This window comes from Mixophyes fleayi, chromosome 6 (assembly GCF_038048845.1).
Source record: "Mixophyes fleayi isolate aMixFle1 chromosome 6, aMixFle1.hap1, whole genome shotgun sequence".
Taxonomy (NCBI): Eukaryota; Metazoa; Chordata; class Amphibia; order Anura; family Limnodynastidae; genus Mixophyes; species Mixophyes fleayi.
In genome coordinates, this window is record NC_134407.1 from 86,578,283 (window position 1) to 86,599,792 (window position 21,510).

Consider the following 21,510-nt stretch of genomic DNA (forward strand, 5'->3'; position numbering starts at 1 on the left):
ACTGGCGGTGAGCGGGGTAGGCAAGGCGGAGAAGTGCTCCCCTCCGCCTGCCATCCCTCTCTGTCCACCGACATAGTAAAAGAGACTGCGGACGGAAACAGACTTAAAAAAAAAAAACAGTCACGTGATCGCATGACAGGTCCCGGCAGTCTCTCCTCCTCATTCAGGGGAAACAGAGAGACAGGAGAGACTGCCGGGACCTGTCATGCGATCACGTGACTGTTTTTTTTTTTAAGTCTGTTTCTGGCCACAGTGTGAGGACTAACCGAGGAGCTGCATGGTGGAGAAAAAAGAAGACAGGAAGACAAGAAGACCAGAAGACAGAAAAGTGGAATACAAAAGAGAAAAAGACAGGTAAGTAAAACGGAGGCACATAGGGTGAGGTGATAAGGAAGGGGCACAGAGGTGAAACAGTGAAGGGGCACAGAGGTGACACAGTGAAGGGGCACAGAGGGGACACAGTCAAGGGGCAGAGAGGTGACACAGTCAAGGGGCACAGAGGTGACACAGTGAAGGGACACAGAGGTGACACAGTGAAGGGGTACAGAGGTGACACAGTGAGAGGGCACAGAGGTGACACAGTGAGGGGGCACAGAGGTGACACAGTGAGAGGGCACAAAGGTGATATTGTGAAGGGACAATAGTGGCAATAAATGGGCATAGTGTGATGATTGAGGGACAAAAGTGACAAGGGCACATCCTTGGATTTATGCGTATTATTTTTGCAAACAACTTAATTTAATATTAATATTTAATATTTCTGTCCTGACTTAAATACTTATTAGGTTGTTTTGACCCAACTACTTAAAAAAACGGGACTGCTCGGTAATTATTTAGGGGTGCCTTTTTTCTGCAGCAGGGTGGCCTTGCTCTTTTCACGTGTTAGGTACGCCCCCAAAGAGGCAAGCCACACCCCCACCTCCGCTGCGCAGTGGCACATGCTTTCACATCTACTTAACTATAGGGGTATATGGTAGGCATGCGGCGGCACATGCTTTCACATCTACTTAACTATAGGGGTATATGGTAGGCATGCGGTGGCACATGCTTTAACTTCTACGTAACTATAGGGGTATATGGTAGGCTGCAAAAATATAGTGCTATGGATTGTTTCAGGGAGGGGGCCCAAAAACAGTATCCTGCCTAGGGCCCCATGAGGTCTAAATCCGGCTCTGAGTTCAGCTGCTCAGCATTAGTCACTAAGCAGCAACTGCCCTCTCTCCCCTCATTGGTTGGCAGGGCTATGTATTAATTAGGCTGCTCCTGGGGATTCTGTAGGGCTCTTCCCTGATTGGCTACTTGGACTATTTAAGGCAGTGAGGACTGAGCCTCACTGCCGGTTATAGCGTCCTGTTTCAGTACTGCTGCCTGCTTCTTTGTCCCTGTGTTTGATGTTTAACCTAAGACTGATTTCCCGTGTATGACCCTTGCCTGTTCCTGGATTCTGAACCTTTGCTTCTGACCCTGATCTATTGCCTGAACCCGGACTCTGATTCTCTGCTAGTGATCCTGATCTTTCGCCTGTCCCTGGATTCCGAACCTGTGCCTGTGACCCATGACCTTGGTTTGTTCTTTGGATATGTTGTCTGCTGCCGGCACCGACTCTTGCCTGGACCCCATGCTGCTGTCTGCCATAACACTCTATTCCTGGGTTCTCCTTAGCCGGTACACATCTCTGGACCCTCTGTTTGTCTGCAGCCAAGCCTGTCCCCACCACTAGGGGCAACAGTGAATACCAGACTTCAGAGCAGACTCCAGGTTTTGCTGTAGTGGCTAGAGAGGTTCCTAACAACCCTGCAGTATTTTCATGTCGGCAGGATAAGTGTCAGGATTTGTCCCGTCAGGATTTTGTACCCAACCCGATAAAATAACAGAATTTGAAAGACAGTAAATGACTGGTTATCAAGTAAGCAGACAAAGGGAGAGGGAGGAATTGTTATACTTACTATAGACATATAGATTGCATTTTAAAAGCACAGAGGCTCCTCAATGATGGTATCCCACAGCCTGATTCTTAGAAACTTTGGTTACTATTCTAAGGAAAGCTTCCTCCTTAAAAAATTATTGCTAAGGATGAACTTCAATACCTTTACCAACCATACCCAGTCATCCCAATATTTTATTGCTTACTGAAAATCCACAAACCCTCATTCAACCCACCTGATGATAGGTGGTATAGATTCATTAACTTCCCAATCATCAGAATATGCCAAAGTGTTTCTTAAGAAATATGTTGCTTGCAATCATAACTTAAGGATATAACATCAGGTTAAAATCTTTTAAAAGACTTCACATGACATAATGAGTTCTACTAGGTCACCATTTACACACTTTCAAGCAATTGAATACTTTATCTTATTTTATTTCCTTTATACCTTAATTGAGGTACATTTATAGAAATGATAATATGAACATAGCAAACACATAGAAATTTATGTGCTAAGTCGACCTTTGTGGAGCATTTTAGCCATAATATGGAAAGTGTAAATCCAAAGAGTCTCATAATAGTGATTTCAAACCCATGACATTGGTCAGATGATGCAGTGTTGGTAGCCAGTGGTATAACCATGCCCAATGAAGATCAGAGACTCTTATAACAGGTGTCATTAGATAGTCTGTTAGAAAGTGTATCTAACCAATGTATCTAATGAATTGTAAAATGTGTATGTTAGGAGAGAAAAGGGCCTGTGACAAAATCATTACACACTAGCTGCAAGATAAATTGGAGAAAAGGAGAAAAGGAACTATTATTCATCATCATCATCATCATCATTTATTTATATAGCGCCACTAATTCCGCAGCGCTGTACAGAGAACTCATTCACATCAGTCCCTGCCCCATTGGAGCTTACAGTCTAAATTCCCTAATATATACACACACTCACACAAAGACAGACAGAGAGGGAGACAGACAGAGACTAGGGTATTATTATCATCATCATCATGTTACTAGCCACGGCGGTGCCCAGCCACCGCGACTCTCTGCTCATCTGCGACCCGGCCGTCTCCATGGTGACCGGGACTTCACTTCCTGTTTTTGCACCCGACCGTTGCCTAGGCAACAGTCGGGACACTGTAGTAACTAGCGCCACGTCCCGGCATAAGGGGCAGCTGGTGCATGCGCATATTATTAATCTATTAATTTATCGGCCCCTGAGGCTGATTTTTCCCTGCTGGGCTCCACTGCAACCATTGGCCAGTCTCTGTATATAAGGCAAAGAGGGCTTAGCCTCCCTGCCAGTTATAGTTCTCAGTTGCTGTGTGGTAGCCTGCTCCTATGAAATTGATTCTGTTGCTCTTTGGATTTTCTGTGTCTGACTCTTGGCTTCATTTATTGGACTTGATTCTTGCCTGTTGCCCTGACCTTTGCTTCGTTTCAGGATTCTCCTTGTATGATGCCAGCCCTGACATCTTGCCTGACTCTGACCACTGTCGAAGTCGTATAATTGGATGAGCGAAAGTATATTAATTAATATTGTTTTATTGTGCAATTGCACTCAGTATGCCACACTACACATGGCATGGCGCGATCACGTGGTAAAATACTGTAAAAGTCAGCAAATTGGATAAAGTCATTTCAATTAATATCTAGCAAACTTGCTTGTCTTTGTCTGAAAATATGCGTAGAGCACGCTACGTCGTGGAAGGGCGTATCCAGCCGCAACACATGGCAATAACAGTTTTTACACTTTTTATATACATTCGCACAAACACACACATTTGTAATTAGTACACATTAATTGTAGTTGCAACACAGTTATTTATGTTGAAATATAGTAGTATTTATGTGTAATATTATAAGTTATATGCATGTTAGTAAAACATATGGTTCAGGTTAAAGGAAAGGTGTCATGTATATTTAATCCCCTATTCATCAGCAGCTGTCCGGTTCATTTGGCGAAGAGATCGCACATTGCATACTCTAGTTATTGATGTTAGCGAATAAATCTTTAAAGTGATGCTGACTATAAAATGCTAATAGACTAGTTGAGACTGGATTCTTGGCGGGAAAGTAGGAACACATCCACTGGAGAGATGACCCCCACCTTTGTATATTTTGGTTTGAACTAGCCTATGATCTGCAACACCCTGGACCCACCTGAAGCCTGGACCAATAGAAGCAAGCCACGTCATCTGCATTGTTTCACTGTATTTTCTTTCTGCATATAAGCAGGAGCTTTTCATCTAGTGGACAGTCATCTTTGACCAAAGACTTCAGACCTGAATGACTGTTCACTGGATCCAGAGCGCCTGCGATAAGTAACGGCTGTACTTATTATTATTTCGCTTGAATTATTATGCTACTTTTTGAGAATAAATATTTGTGCGTTGAAAACACAAATCAAGATTCGACAATCGTTATTGGATAGCGACAAACGTGCATAACAATTTGCACGCACACACTCGCACTACAACATTTAGTTATTTATATATTTCATATTTATATTGATTCCATTCCACAGTGATTTATGAGCAGATAGTATTTAGTTTATTAATAGTTTATATATTATGATTATATGTACTCTTTAGTGTTATTTAAGGTCCAGGTTATAGGAAATGTGTCATGTCTGGTATCATTTTAATCCCCTATTCATCAGCAGTTGTCCGGTTCTTTGGCCAACGAGATTGCACATTGCATACTCTAGTTAGTGATGTTAGGGAATAAATACTTAAAGTGATACTGACTGTAATGTGTAGACTAGATTAAACTGGTTTCTGGGCGGGAGAATCATCTGGAATGTTGACCCTCAGCCTTGTAGGGGGTTGTTTGAACTAGCCTATGACCTGTTTACACTGGACCCACCTGAAGTCTGGACCTATAAAAGCAAGCCACGTTATCTGCATTGTTTTATCTGTAACACTGACTGTATATAATATAGCTGTGCTGGCACTGGCCTCAGTCTTCTCTGACCACAGTATTCTGGAGTAAAGTACTGTCCTCTGGTACTAGCTAGTGCAAGCGAGCGCAGCGGTATGTATTTATATTTTGGTATTGGCTGTACTGTATTATAATCATGTATTGAATTGTTAAATTTTTACATCTGCTAAAATAAATTACTTTGTGCTGTGGAAACACAATACAATCGCTTATGCAATGCTTATTTGAAAATGATAGAATTACTTTAATAATTTGGGGACTCTTAGCGGCGAGGTTACGTTACCGGAAGGTATGCAATGCTTACGGATTTCGGTTCCTCAACAAAGGGTGGATTAATGCGTCACATACGAGAAAGAACGCAATGTGTTCAAAACATGTTGTTCATTCTGTGTTGAGAAACCAAATGTCCGTTGTTGCATAATCTGAAGGAACGCTAACTTGAATCTCGGAACAAGAAAGAAAAATGTTTCTTTTTATTGTCGTTTTGCGTTTTAAAAGGTATTGCATTGCATAGGGTATGTGTACTTCCTGCATTGCGTATGTGAACCTCCGGTATTGTTGCCACGTGTTTAAACAGTCGTGTTTATAGTCTGTTATATATGCATAGTGCAATCACTTGGTAAAACCTCTGAAAAGATAGTGCTATTGTTTGGGAAATTTATTGTTTGTCGTCTGACGAGGCGACCTGGACACCGAGGTTAGGTATACATGGCAGGTATACCGGCAGCAAAAGCTCTGTTTGAAACGAGAACAGTTAAAAAGGCTTTTGAAACGTACTCCCCAATCGTAATCGCAAAGCTTAGCAAAAGCTAGTATCGCTAAGCGGTGCGATTGGACCGTATGGTTTATTGTGCAATCGTGATTGTGAATTGGGTGGAGATGCGGGAGGAATTACGCTGGTAAGGCGGGTAAACTTTGATGTTACCAGTTAAGTAATATACTCAACAGATTTTGTGTTGAGCCAGGATATCGAGGAGCTGATATTTCTGTTGTCCATAGTGATATTTCTGTGTTAGGAGGTGGGTGGCGTAGCCTGATTAAATCGTCCACGGTTAATCTCTAGTAGGTTCTGTTTGAAACGAGAACAGTTAAAAAGGCCTTTTTTGCGTAGCATTGAGAAATAGGTTGTTTTCACAATGGGTGCGGAGCAAACGCTAGAGATGGTTGATGTTGTGCTGCCTAAGGAAGGACCAATTGGTTCGGCAAGGTTCCATATGTTTGAAAAGTATGGTGCATACGCAACGGTGAGTTGCGACAAATGGGTCAAGATGACCCGGGAGTGTGTGAAACCTTTCCCAAACATAGGTAGTTTTGAGTCAGAGGTGTTAAATAATGTTAAAGAAAAAGTGTGGTTTATTAGATCAACTGAAGTGAGAACTAGACATAGTGATTGTTTAAAGTTGTGGCAAATGGAAGGCAACAAGTGGCAGAGCAGCGAGTGCACAGCGGAAGTAAGTGTGGCGAAAAGCACATGCATAGCTGAAATAGCCGTTGAAAAGTGGGGAGAACTGAGCGCTAGCGCGCCCCGACAAATGTGGGCTGGGCGGTAAGTACAACCAATGCCAAAAATGTAAAAACTGTAACTAGTAACTTGTATATTGTTTTAAGTAATGTTAAAAGTAATGTTTCAGGACAAAGAAAAGGAACGATCCCACCAGCAGGAGCAGCGGCTGAAATTGGTGAGAATAATGTAAAGGTTAACAGAGGGGGAGACATCCATTATACTGCAACAGCAATTCCAGCAACCAGTTCAGAATGTAGTGATTTGGTAGGCTTGCATCCTGTTCGCACAACAGCAGTTCCTAATGGGAAGGCGGACAGAGATGATGAAGTTCCCTTAAAACATGTAGCAAAGTATGATCCATGGACTAGGTCTGAAATGTTTTAAATTTTGTCTGATTTCTCTGGTCCTAGAAAAGATTTGGCCAAATGTCAGAAGTTTATTAGATATTATGGTAATGTGTATGAGCCAACTAATAACGACTGGCGAGTAGTGTTGAAGACCTGTCTTCCTCTCAATACTGATATACAAAAGTTTATTAAGGATTGTATGTTGGAGAAGGATAGATCCTCAACAGAGGGTGATAACCATGAAAATATTAAACGCATAATTTCTCAGTTAGCCATATACTTTCCTATGGTAGTGGACTGGAGTAAAATTTTTACTATCAAACAAAAGGATAGTGAAAATGCAACAGATTATTTTCACAGAGTTCTGATAGCAATGGCCAAATACACTGGAGTATCAGACATAAAAGATAATGTACACTACAGGGAGGTTGCTGTTTCAGTTCTAATGGATGGCCTCAGGAAAAACTTGAAAAGAAGGGTGCAAACTTCATTACCAAACTGAAAAGGAATCACTGTAAATGCTCTCAGGGAGTCAGCTATAGGACATGATAGAAGTATAAATAAACAGAAAGAGAAACTAAGTGATAGGGTAGTGATGGTAAGTATCACAGCACTAGAGGGACTGCACACACGACCACAGTATAATAACACCTGGTTTAAGGAACAGAAACAACATGAGTTGAGGAAGTGTTTTAGATGCCATAAAACAGGACATCAAGCAAGGGACTGTACAATGACAAGAGCGGAAGCAAACAGACTTGGGCCACTTAAGGGGGAATTACATAGACACCCACAGAGAAGGCGCACACAAGTCACAGAGGTTTTCCAACAGTTACCTGCACACCTCACAGCAGCAAATGTTTTGAGTAAGAACTATAGTCAACTCTATAAGTCAGGTCATACCTGTAGTCCTATAACCAGGCAAGGTAAATGTTATTCTGTGGTAAGTATCAGTGTGCAGGGATAGAAAGAAACTGGTTTAAAAGTATACTTTGTTGATTTTGCTTGTTTGTTTGATGTTGTCATGTTTGCTTTCCTGATCGCTGGCCGATGGTAAAGAATGAAAATGTTTGTTTCGTTTGTTGTTTAAAGATAACTATCTTGTCCTTTCTTCTCACAGATAAGGCTAGACAAAAGAAATATAGACTTAGTAGACTTAGACTTAGACCAGGCGGTCTCCCTCTACAATCACACCCTCACCTCCGCTCTGGACGCGGTCGCCCCTGCCCACTCCGTCCACCCCCGCTGCTCCAAACCCCAACCCTGGCACTCCAAATTTACCCGCTTCCTCCAAAAATGCTCCCGTTCCGCTGAACGTCACTGGAGAAAATCCCGCTCCCTGGCTGACTTCCTCCACTTTAAATTCATCCTTTCATCCTACAGCTCTGCCCTCTCACTCGCTAAACAATCTTTCTTTAAATCCCTCATCTCTTCCCAGTCCTCTAACCCCCGCCGCCTCTTTGCCACCTTCAGCACTCTCTTGGCCCCCTCCCCTCCCCCCACCCCCTCCTCCCTGACTGCCTCTGATTTCGCCTCCTTCTTCTCCTCTAAAATCGAGGCCATCCGACTTGAAATCTCCTCCTCCACTCTCTCTTCCACCCCTCCCACTCTTCTGTCCTCCCCCCCAACCACCTTCCCCTCCACTCCTTCCGTCCCACCACCGGCGAGGAAGTCCACTCTCTCATTTTTTCCTCCCCCCCCACTACCTGCCCCCTGGATCCCATCCCCTCCCACCTTCTTCGCTCCCTTTCCCCCACCACCTGCTCCCACCTCGCTCACCTCTTTAATCTCTCCTTTTCCACTGGCATCTTCCCCTCCTCCTTCAAACATGCTCTCGTATCCCCCATTCTTAAGAAACCTAATCTCGACCCCACTTCTCTCTCGAACTATCGCCCCATATCTCTTCTCCCTTTTGCCTCCAAAATTCTCGAGAGGCTCGTCTGCAGCCGTCTCACCTCCTACCTTTCTGAATACTCCCTCCTTGATCCTCTCCAGTCTGGTTTCCGCCCCCTCCACTCCACTGAAACTGCCCTGGCTAAAGTCACCAATGACCTCCTCTCTGCAAAAGCCAGGGGCCACTTCTCCCTTTTCATCCTCCTTGACCTCTCTGCAGTGTTTGACACCGTTGACCACCCCCTCCTCCTTCACACCCTCCAGTCTTTCGGCCTCTCCGGCCCAGTCCTGTCCTGGTTCACCTCTTACCTTACTCACCGTTCCTTCTCTGTCACCACCTCTGGGTCTCTCTCCCCCCCATCCACCCTTCCAGTCGGGGTCCCTCAGGGCTCTGTTCTGGGACCCTTACTCTTCTCTCTATACACCTCCTCCCTGGGTGAACTCATCAGCTCCTTCGGCTTCAGCTACCACCTTTACGCTGACGACACTCAACTATACCTCTCCTCTCCTGATCTCTCTCCCTCCCTCCTCTCTAGGGTGTCTGCCTGCCTCTCTGCCATCTCCTCCTGGATGTCCTCTCGATTCCTCAAACTTAACCTTGCCAAAACTGAGCTCATAGTTTTTCCTCCCTCTCATACCCCATCCCCTTCTGACCTCTCCATCACTGTCGACAACACCTCTATCTCCCCTGTCCCCCAACTTCGCTGCCTTGGTGTCATCCTCGACTCCTCTCTCTCCTTTGGCCCCCACATCCTCTCTCTTGCTAAATCCTGCCGCTTCCAGCTGCGCAACATCACTCGCATTCGGCCCTTCCTCTCCCAAGATGCAACCAAATGCCTTATCCACTCTCTGATCATCTCCCGCCTGGACTACTGCAACCTCCTCCTCACTGGCCTCCCCCACTCTCATCTCGATCCCCTTCGATCCGTCCTTAACGCTGCAGCTAGGCTTATTTTCCTCTCTCGCCGCTCCTCTTTTGTCTCCCCCCTCTACCTAGCCCTTCACTGGCTCCCATTCCCCTTCAGAATCCTCTTTAAGCTCCTCACACTCACCTACAAGGCCCTCGCCAACTCCACTGCGCCCTACATCTCCACCCTCCTCTCTATTCATGCTCCATCCCGCCCTCTCCGTTCTGCCTCTGACCGTCGCCTCTCTTCCCCCCTTATAACCTCCTCCCACGCGCGTATCCAAAACTTCGCCCGCGCTGCCCCCCTCCACTGGAACAAGCTTCCTCCATCAGAACTTCCCCTAATCTGTCCAGCTTCAAACGGGCCCTAAAAACCCACCTTTTTCTTAAAGCCTTTCTGTCTCCCACTTAACTTCCTACCTTATCTTCTGCCTCTGTCCCCCTACTCTCCCTCTCTCCCCTGCGTCTCTCTGTCTGTCCACCCCTCCCCTTAGATTGTACGCTCCTCTGAGCAGGGCCATCTCTCCTCCTGTTTCCACCACTTCTAACTCTGCTCTCCAGCTACTTAGCCCTCCTCCTCGAGGGTCCTCCACCCCACGTCCACTCTCGCTCCCTCCTCCCCCCTGGGGGTCTCCCTGTCTTCCGCGCCCTCCTTCTTGGGCCCCGTCGTTTGCGGATCCTCCCTACCCCTTCCCCGCCCTCTCTAGCTGTGCATTGAGCGTACTGAGTTGCTGTGTTTACTGTACTGTGCTGTCTCCCATTGTACTGTGATTTTGTTTGTCTCTGTACGGCGCTGCGGATGCCTTGTGGCGCCTTATAAATAAATATTAATAATAATAATAATAATAAGGGTGGTGGGATAGAGAAGTATAAAAATTACTCTTGAAAGACAAATTAACAATGGATCATTGGAACACTCTTTGTTTTAGGCTGCAATGGCTCATGATAATTTGTTTGGCTGAGAATCATTATTCAAAAATGAAATATGTACATACTTTGCTCTAAAATATCGTTTTATGTATTTCAGATAAGTATGAGTCACCAAGAATTAATTTTTCATTTCTCTATTATAAGTCAGGAAGTCCGTTGCAGAGGTATATAGTTATGGTGATACCGAGTTCTTAATGAACAAAATGACTGACGACACCAGATTGCACGGTTGATGTAAGACCCCCTAGTCAAGTATGGGGAGGGGTCATAGTTTAGTGAATAACTAAGGGGATTAGTGGAATGAATACAGTCATTTTCCCATAGTGTCCAATCCAGCTGTCATGTTTACTGTAAAAATCTCACTTTCTGCATTTCTGTTTGTTTTCAAACCCTTGTATTCAAATCTTTGGATTCTTATTATTCATTGTTTTCCTGTTTTCTTATTCTTTACATCTATGCTATCTCTCTCTCTTCTCTTGTATAGAGATACAAAAAGACATAGACACGGTCTCAGTAATGGGGTTAAGACATTTATGACATAAGACAAACTCAGGGATACATACACAAGACTGACATAAGTCACAGAAGCAGCTAGGAATTTGGTGTTATGTGTATAGAAGCTGCTAATGTTAAGCAGAAAGTTTTTTGTTGTAGAAATACGATTGATGTTTTATAGATTACATATCTGTTTTGTTTTTGCTTTTTTTTGTTTCGGGGCTCCTGTACAAAGTGTGTCTTTATATTTATGCACAAAGGGTAGTTAGGAGATTGCTGGAGGTTAGACATACAGATGTGCATCTCTGTGTAGAACATTGGAGTAAGATTTTTGCCACAAGATATGACATAATGTGAAACCCTAGAAAATGTAAAATTTTCATGTTTTATATTTTTTCACTGTTAGACAGACATGTACTGGATACTGTTATATTTGAAGAAAGTGTTATAGAGATAGACCCCTTTGCCCTTTTTACTTAGCCAAGTAGCTGAACATGGGGTACTGAAAATGGCATGTGAGTTGGCAGAGAGAAAATCGATTGATATACATTGGTCTTCAGCATTTTTCTAGTCTAGGGGGCGACGTTGAGGTGACTGAAAAATCTTTTTATGGCAATACCAGCACATGAGTAGGACATTACATAGAGGACTTGATACTGTGACACAGTTACCAACTGAAGTAGCTGCTAGTAAAATCCCACTCTTACACACACGACTATACATGGCTGTCACACCAGGGCAAACATATCTGTCAAATAGACAGGGTTTTATGTGACAGCTGACAAATCTATGTTTTGTTTTGTTTTTCGTTGTATTGTTTTAAAATGTGAACACACACACACACACACACACACACACACAGGCACGCATACACATATTGGTTAATATATGAAGATTTGTGTCACCTGTAGAATAAACTGTCTGGAAGCTGAAGAGATGTGGTTAGGAGTCTGACGGACCCTGGAGAGATGGACAGGTAGACCAGTAGCTTCCAGAGTGTATATTCCATACATAGCGGAGGCAGCACATGGTCTGGCTCAGCTGGGAACAGAAGGTATGTGCAAGCTGATAAGAGTATATTGGGGTGCTCCAGACATTTCTTCTCAAGTTAGTAGGAAGGCAACGTCCTGTCTTGATTAAGAGAATGTCAGGAAGATGATACCAATAGAGCCATCCCATATCCCTCCTGCAGATGGGTTTTCTCCAGGTAAGACAAATCCACGTCATCCAATTACCACCTTGCAGGATCCTCAAGTATACACTGGTGTACCAATGAAATATGTCTGGGTAAAGGTGTATTGAAATGTGTCTAATGTATTACTGTGTCATACTCAAAGCTTTTGTTATTCAATGTGATAGCCCTAGAGTTATAATAGGTGATAGGGGTATTCATGTTATTGATAATAAATGTAAAATGTATGAGTAGTGGTAACAAATTACATACTTTTGATTAGCTACAAACCAGTGTCAACATAAAGTAACGGTACTAGTTAGAAGGAATTGAATAGAATGAGGGTTGGAACTTGATTGAAGTGGCTGGTAGCTTTAGCCACTAGTCCTCCCCACTATCAAGATCACTCCTGAGCTGCCTCCTAACCTGTTGACTTTTGAAATGTTTATGACTTTTCTTGTGATGAGTTTGTAACTGAGAGACTGGTCTAGACCTTGAGAGGAGAGGTAAATAGTGAGACAGCAACCGAGAACATTCAAAACATTGTCTCCTGAAAAGATACACTAACTGTCAGGACGTTGGACCGGGAGAGTAAGTTGTGGAACAGTAATCTCCTAGGCTCAGGTTATTTGACAGACAGGTACCAAGTGTAGGCTACCAGCATCAGGACCTCAAGGGTAACAGAGACACACTGGTACCAATTCCACCCACTGCAGAGGAGCCAACACCCAGAGAAGGGTCCAAGGGCATGCATGAATCTGTTCTGGGAGGCCTCGAATGCAGTTAGTAGCACCTGAGCCAAAGACTAAGACAGTTGTCCAGCATGAAGTTGTAGTTTTCCTGTTCTGTGTTTCTCTCATTTCATTCTCTTTTCAGGACAGTCAATTCTTTTAATTGTGGACAGGTGACAGAGGCTGGCTCAGGTAGTGAAGGAGAAGTTGGGGATGAAGGAGAAGTTAGCAGCACAAACGGTCCAGCCAATTACTCTATTCAATTGAGGGGTAAAGGAAAATTTGGAAACCTTGGAGCTTGGAGAAAGCTTGAGGGGCTTATGTCTGAGTAGCATTATGTCCATAAATACGTTGACCCCATAGTTGAACAGAGGTACATCCAGCGATGCCAGTCCAGTAATATTCGGACTTGAGCAGGCATCCTTGAGAATGATTATCATTCTTGGGTGGGTAAGGTTGTAGACCAAACTGAGTGCTGGGTGTGCTCTCACGTGCCTCAGAGATTATATCAAGTAGGATTATTGGGAGACTGGGAAGAACGAGCAGACAATAGCCCGCCCCAAAAGTGTTGAAGAAAGGAAATGTTGATATTATTGGAATGTATATTGTAACTCAGGTTTATTATGTTATTGGTGCATATGAAATGTTTAAATGTAGTCTGAGCTTAATGACATGCGTTGGTCGGATGAACCTGTTAGACATAAACAACTGTAGTAGAGTATTCTGTAATTGATGATACATGTTCTATTGTACCCCATACCATTCCAAATAATGTATTACATGTTCTATTGTCCCCTTGAAGGGCATAAAAAAAAAAAAGCTCCAGAGGTATACGGTCTATAGTAAAAGAAGAAAATTGTTTTGAGGATTAAGACTCTCTATTGTGATAACTTGTTTAGATCTACAGACAGCGTGGTCATACACCAAGGGGGACTTGCATTACAGAGCAATGAAACGTGGTACTGAGATCCTGCATATAAAATCTTTAGGGTGATAGTTTAGTATACTATCAAAGGGTGGAACTGTTGAAGTTGTATAATTGGATGAGCAAAAGTATATTAATTAGTATTGTTTTATCATGCGATTGCACTCAGTATGCCACGCTACACATGGCATGGAGCGATCACGCGGTAAAATACGCACGCACACACTCGCACTACAACATTTAGTTATTTATATATTTCATATTTATATTGATTCCATTCCACAGTGATTTATGAGCAGATAGTATTTAGTTTATTATTAGTTTATATTATGATTATATGTACACTTTAGTTTTATTTAAGGTCCAGGTTATAGGAAATGTGTCATGTCTGGTATCATTTTAATCCCCTATTCATCAGCAGTTGTCCGGTTCTTTCGATGAAGAGATCGCACATTGCATACTCTAGTTAGTGATGTTAGGGAATAAATACTTAAATTTATACTGACTGTAATATGTTAATGGACTAGCTTAAACTGGTTTCTGGGCGGGAGAATCATCTGGAATGTTGACCCTCAGCCTTGGAGGGGGTTATATGACCTGTTTACACTGGATCCACCTGAAGTCTGGACCTATAAAAGCAAGCCACGTCATCTGCATTGTTTTCTCTGTAACACTGACTGTATATAATATAGCTGTGCTGGCACTGGCCTCAGTCTTCTCTGACCACAGTATTCTGGAGTGAAGTTCTGTTCGCTGGTACCAGCTAGCGCAAGAGAGCGCAGCAGTATGTATTTATCTCTTGGTATTGGCTGTACTGTATTATATTCATGTATTGAATTGTTAAATTTTACATCTGCTAAAATAAATTACTTTGTGCTTTGGAAACACAATACACTCGCTTATGAAATGCTTATTTGAAAACGATAGAATTACTTTAATACCACGTTACCTGCTTCGGACCTAGACCTCAGCCTGTTTTGTGATCAAGTTAGATTCTACACCCCGCTACTCTACACTACGGTGCATTCATACACCTGTACTACTCTGAGTATAAGACCTGGGGGCATCCGAGTACCTTTTAGCATAGCGAACTCTATGGGAAAGGCGGCTGCTATAGGTGAAGAACTCTCCATCTGGTTCTACAGGTTTATGATAAGACCGTTAGCCGTAACATTATAATCGGCCAGTGAATAGTGGAAACTGTTTCCATGGATGAAAGCGGGACAAGTCCTTCACCAACTATCTCAGATGGTCCAAGGTCTGTCACATTGGTTGTCTGCGCAAGATGAAGCTGCTAGAGCCTCACAAGCCCAGCAAGCTCTCCTGGCCTCTACTGTGGAACCCAAATTGATCCTGCCAGACTGGTTCTCTGGAGATAAAACCTTATTTTGCAACTTTAAGGAAAGTTGTAAACTTTATTTTCGCCTTAGACTTTGTTTGTCTGGATCGACTCCCTCTCGATACAAGAAATGCAGGCCATGGAGGAGTATATTAAGGAGAATCTTAAAAAGGGCTTTATTAGGCCTTCTAAATCATCATCATCAGTTATTTATATAGCGCCACTAATTCCACAGTGCTGTACAGAGAACTCACTCACATCACTCCCTGCCCCATTGAAGCTTACAGTCTAAATTCCCTAACACACACACAGACACACACAGAAACGCAGACTAGGGTCTATTTGTTAGCAGCCAATTAATATACCAGTATGTTTTTGAAGTGTGGGAGGAAACCGGAGCACCCAGAGGAAACCCACACAAACATGGGGAGAACATACAAACTCCATACAGATAAGGCCATGGTCAGGAATTGAACTCATGACCCCAGTGCTATAAGGCAGTAGTGCTAACTACTTAGCCTTTCGTGCTGCCCCCAATCCCCGATAGGAACCGGGTTCTAATTTGTGTCTACGAAGGATGGTTCTCTTCGACCCTGCATTGACTTCCGTGGGTTAAATAAAATTAGCATTAGAAATACCTACCCACTTCCACTCATATCGGCCCTCTTCGATCAACTTATTTTTATTGTTGTAAATAATATTGTCTGAATATCTATTTTACCACAATTTTACAATGCAGCTTGCAAAAATATTTTCTATAGCTGGGCTAGCGTTTGTCCTACTGCACGCAGCTTTCCCATTTGCTTAGCACTCATACTACTGTTAATGTAGTAATGTGGAAACAGAGGCCCAAATTGTGACATTCTGAACTTCTGAATATATCCCAACTGCCCTGCTTAAGGTGTGGCAATCCCAATTTAAGGTCTCTATCCCTCAATCCTGCCAGGGACAGCTTTGCTCCATGGTGGTAAAGTTGGGAGGTAAGTCGTGTTTATTGCTGCTCTACATAGCCACTAGTGTGCATGCTATTAAAAGGTTGTTTTGAAGGTGGCTGGGGTGAGTCAGCTGTCATGCCATGCCCAATGATGTGTGTCCATACCCTGTGACAGTAGCCACGCTGCCCTTCTCATGCACATTGTCCTTATCCCTTTCCACTTCTTCTTAGTGGTTTAGACTGTACATAGTGCATTCATACAATCTATGTAGCAGGTTAATCTGACCTTACACTCTATTGCTTAACTTGCTGTTTGAACATTGGTTTGCTGCTCTGATGTCATAATGGGATCTAATGATTAACAATGTGCAGCTTCCTTGTAGCCCTATGGTCCAGTTGTAAAGCCTCTGAAAGGTATCATGCTGACCACACTGACTCAGAGCTTTAAATTTCTACCTGTGTATTAGTGAGCAGCAAGAACTAGAAAGTATTCCTCTCACTCAGTTATACCATAGCATGCTATTACCTGTTTTTTTTATTAATTTGCATATTCACTATGTACCATGGTGTAGATATGAACACTTCCTTTAATTAAAAAGACATAAATGTATGTTCTTAAAACATGTTTTAATATTCACTCAAACACAATGTATCAACAATGCTTTGGAGTATAACTCAGATGATTATCTTGTTAAATTGTTTCAAAATATTCCATTTATTGTTTTCACTCATTTCTGGTGATGCTGTTTCTGACATTGTGGAGTTGGCTTACATGGCTCTACAGAAGATAAAAGAAGCATATTGTAAGTAACCAATCTTGCTGGAAGAAATGTAAAATGTAAAAAGTCAATGCAATTCCGGTTAGTCAATTTGACCAAACTTTTTAACACAGTCAAAGTCACTGTAGTGCAAGGGGATCAAATTGCCTGGCACCTGAACAACCAGATCTGTTCAATTTGGTCACCCATGGTTGTGAAAAACGAGTGCATGGATCCAGTTGTGAATATCTATGCAATAATGCCCAACCAGCAGGATAAATGCACATACTGCAAACAAAGTATAACAAATGTACAACAATAATTAGACCACATCTTTAACATAGGAAACAGTTTTGGCACTTCACTGCAATAAATATATAGGAGAGCCTAAGATATTTCAAAAGCAGGTAACCTCATTCATAATGGAAATGGAAGAGTAGAATTAGAAAGAGGCTAAAAAAATATATTTGTTTCCATTGGAAAAAGGCACCTCAGTGGTTATTAATAAGTATAATTATATTCCAGCTCAATGCAAACATTTTTCTAACATTTTGTATCAAGAATATACAGATGACAAGGAGTCATCTCAACAGAGTAAATCATAAAAAATATTTTTGTGCAGAAAGTGTGGAACATTAATTATGATTTTCATAAAGGTATTAGCACAAAACAAAAACATTCCAAAATAGAGGATACACAAATAACTTTACCCCTGATCTAAATATTTCCCCCAGTTTGTTGAAAAGACCTATAAGTTGGTGACAAAGAATGCTACGTTGGGACTTTGTGTGAATACACCAGTTGTGTGCCATACCGCCACTTCTGCTACTACTTTAATTGTAAAACTATCAAATACCATTTTCGTACATTTCCATTACATTTTCGTACCTCCACTGCTAAATTTTCACTTCGATCACTGGAGCAAATTATTTCAATGTTGTTGTATCAAATTAAATATATTGTAACGTATATTAACTAATTTTGTAGTCTTATATTTCTGTTTTTGCAATTATGTTTTTTCTCTTTGCTTGTTCACTGTTTTAGGAAAGCATTTAGTCAATGACTAAATTACTCCATCATCAGTATAACAATAGTGCCAACTGTATGCAGTAAGAATATGTCGAAGACTGAAAAGGAGGAGCATTAACACATACACACACACACACACACGAGCAAAGAAATGAAAAGGTGCAATTTAGTGCTAGGACACACAAGGGGGCTACTGAAAATCTGTCTAAATGTGCCCCCTTCCTGCAGTGCAACATGGTATTACCAAGGTGGCAAGTGGAGTCTGAGAGCATTCAGGTCTTTTTTTGGAGGAGTTGGGAGGTCTGATTGGCATGTGGTGGAATTTGGAAACAAGTGTGAGGCATATGGGGGTATTTTGATATTATTGAGGTGGGCGTAACGACGTAGTTTTAGAGTTGCTTTATCATTTTTGAAATTAAAGGCAATGCACAGTCCTTTTGAAGGTTTCAGAGCCGCCCATGGGACAATTGAAGTATATAATTTTGCCCATCACTGTTCTACACTATACTAGAAGAATAACATAATCTGATTCTATGGGTTACTGTATATTGTACAATTCCCTTACAACGGTTTTAATAAATATCCCCATTGTGTGTTGTGTGTACACTTGAATAATTTGTAATAGTAATAATTTTAATATGCATAATAAATTCCCAAGTACTAAAAGGCTGACATAAGTGCATAAAAAAGAAAATGCTATAATCCATAATAAAAATAAACTTCATTGTAGTTTAATTTAATTATATGGACATGCAATTGCAAATAAAACAACATTTTGGGAAATGCTTGGTTAATATTTTTACCTTGTGGGGGAGGACATTTTGGTTCAGGACAACACACTGGCTTGGGCTTGCAAGCTGAAACAAAAACAGTAACTATAATTTATTTGCTCTAGTGTGTTTAAAACCTGTAGACAAAGAGAAAGCTATATTTTGACACACACGGATTGTGGTACTCAAGTTCATTGGAGCTAACTTTTTCAAATTATTAGAGATGCCATTGTTAATACTCCTCCCCCCTTTTGACTGAAAAATGCTATGCATAAACATGGTTAGTGGTGCATCAACACAAATATTGGGGGTGCTCAACACCCACAGAACCCAAAGAGCAGGCTCCTATGACTAGGTTAACTTTTCAGATATGTAAACCAAAACAAACTAAAGAGGATGACTCAACATGGTGCCAGACAGTGCTGCTTTTCTGAACTAAAGCTCAAAGGCATCATGATCTAATGGCAAATGTGTATATTTGGGGAGATATTAAAATTGAAGCCATTATTTTGAAAGTGGCCATGCACTAAAAATATGTATGTTATTTTTTATTTTTGAAAAAGTACTTTGCTGTCTTATACATTATTACTCTTTGCAAATTTAGTAACTGGACTCATGTTTGATTTCACAGAACAATGACCCATATCAGAGCTTATGGCATAATAACCCAATATATAGTACCACAGGGTTTAATATATAGCTATTATTATTATAAGAAGTTAGGGACTACTATGGAAGAATGATCCCCATATTAGTTGTATAACCTTTACCTATGATATTCTCTTCTCAGCACATTAATAAAACTGTCTGGTATACTATGTACAGTTTCTAAGGAAAATACACATAAGATACTTACGATCCTGGCATTGTTGTGGTGGTGGTGGGCAAGGCTCTGGGCATTTCTTCTGTTGTCCCTTCACTCCTGACATTGTACTCTGGAAAAGGTTAGTAGATTAAATGTGATGAAAAATGGATGCAAATGATCTCTATACTGTGCTTGGTCATTTTCAGTTCTGTGGGGTTTTATATGTTTGAAGGAGAGGTAAACCTTTTGTGTAGCAATTTTACTGCCTAATAACTTCACTTAGTGACTTTGTATGTTGGGAAATATTATATTTGCATATAATGATCTGTATATTTTCCTGGAAAGTAGGGTGGTTCTTGATGTATTTCAGTCTTTCACCCCTAGAGTGTTGAAAAAATATTATCCCTTCCTTAATGAGTTATCATCACAACAAATTCCATAAGAGCATCTTCATTGTTGGGAGCGTCAATTACATGAGCAACATGTTTATTTGTGATGTTAGCTAAGGGAAACTTGTGTGTCATTCATAGTTGTTACCACACAATACTTATTCAGGTTTCAGCTAATACAGTAATTATTAACATTTTTTTGTCATTGTACAAGTGGTTGCAGGAAATAATCAACATAGGCACTCAGAGTATATAGCAATGGAATCATCTAATAGAAGATGAGCAAGTATCCTGAAGGCTCTTGTATGTACTGTATGTATTTTTATTTTTGAGTATAAATGAGAACATCCTGTTTTTCTTATCTCTATATCGGTATCAACATTTTTAACAACAAATGTATACTATTTTATGGTTTGTTGGATCATCTGTGGAATGTTGTAATATTTCTGTCATATTTATCAAGAAGAAGACCTCAATTGTCTACAGTCCTACTGACTAGATTTTTATCTGATAACTACTCAGATTGCTAACAGTATACCATGCTTACAAGATCTGTCTCTACCAAGCAAGCACAATTTTACATTGCAAGGCTATGAAAGTCTTTATGACATACACCTACAAGCCTTAAACCCACAAGCAGTGATTACAGCATTATTACCTCGTATATGACTCAAGTGATATATCTCGTGGTACCTGCTGCGCTAGAAGTCCAAGAGGGGGAACTCTGTGGACATCCAACATTGAAGGCAGAATAGTGGACAGCTACAATGACAATATAGAGTCTGTGCATTACGTTGAAATGGTAACAAGCAAGTATCCAGCAACCTACCTGTGGCTCTCAATTGGGGTATTCCTCACCCAAAAACTTGTGGAAAGGGATACCACGGAGCACCCACTGACACATTGAATGCTCATGTTAAGCAGGCCCGCAGTGTGGAGAGCTGGCTAGCAGCACAATTATTCACTATAGACGCCTTCACACATACTGAGCAGAACTGAACCTGGAAAACCCACATTTACCTGTCCTTGAGACATCACTGAACCAACAAGACCCCATTGGACCTTTATTCTGAAAGTGTGTTGCCTATTGAACTTCAGCACATTAGTAATCAGTAATCTTGGTATCTGCAAGAGACCAAGGCCAGGGACCCATAAAAGACCTGGGATCCCAAGTTTAGTCACCCCACACAGTTTAACAGTTTAATTATAGTGCATGGCACTATTTGTCATATATCAATGCAAAAACATATAAATAAGCCATAAACTTTGCTAACTCTATGTATAACTTAAGTGAGCAGCAAAGCTCTAATTTCAGCTATGTCAATGTACAAATATGCTGTTGATAGCATTTTCATCTAAAGTATTAAAATACAAAATTATCTTTATTTTCTCCCTTTTTTAAGTACTGATTACCATTTCATCTACTCACATTTTTGGCAACATCTGAAAGTCAACAACCAGTTTTATTTTCTCTCTGTAGTGTATTTTAATATTTTACTAGCATGTGAAAAACAGGGGTAATGGATTTGGAGACAACACTCTCTAACCATTGGCTCCACAGAATATGAAAAATATTCTAAGAAAAACTCCCAGTACAAAGATGGGCAAAGTAAGTGGAAATCTCAACCTCAACGCAGTTCATCGCCCTCCCCAGGGCATAGACCTGACATATTTGGGGGGACACACAAGCACAATCTAACTTAT

At 41.5% G+C, this 21,510-nt stretch overlaps 1 long non-coding RNA gene across 1 annotated transcript; it reads right to left on the reverse strand.

Moving 5' to 3' along the window:
* Positions 1–16,673: 16,673 nt before the first annotated feature.
* Positions 16,674–19,649, reverse strand: LOC142161421 (uncharacterized). Its single transcript, XR_012693396.1, has 3 exons — positions 19,469–19,649; positions 18,646–18,699; positions 16,674–16,833 (listed from the first exon to the last, which is right to left on the reverse strand). It is a non-coding gene; the product is annotated as an uncharacterized LOC142161421 (long non-coding RNA).
* Between the last annotated feature and the right edge of the window lie 1,861 nt (positions 19,650–21,510).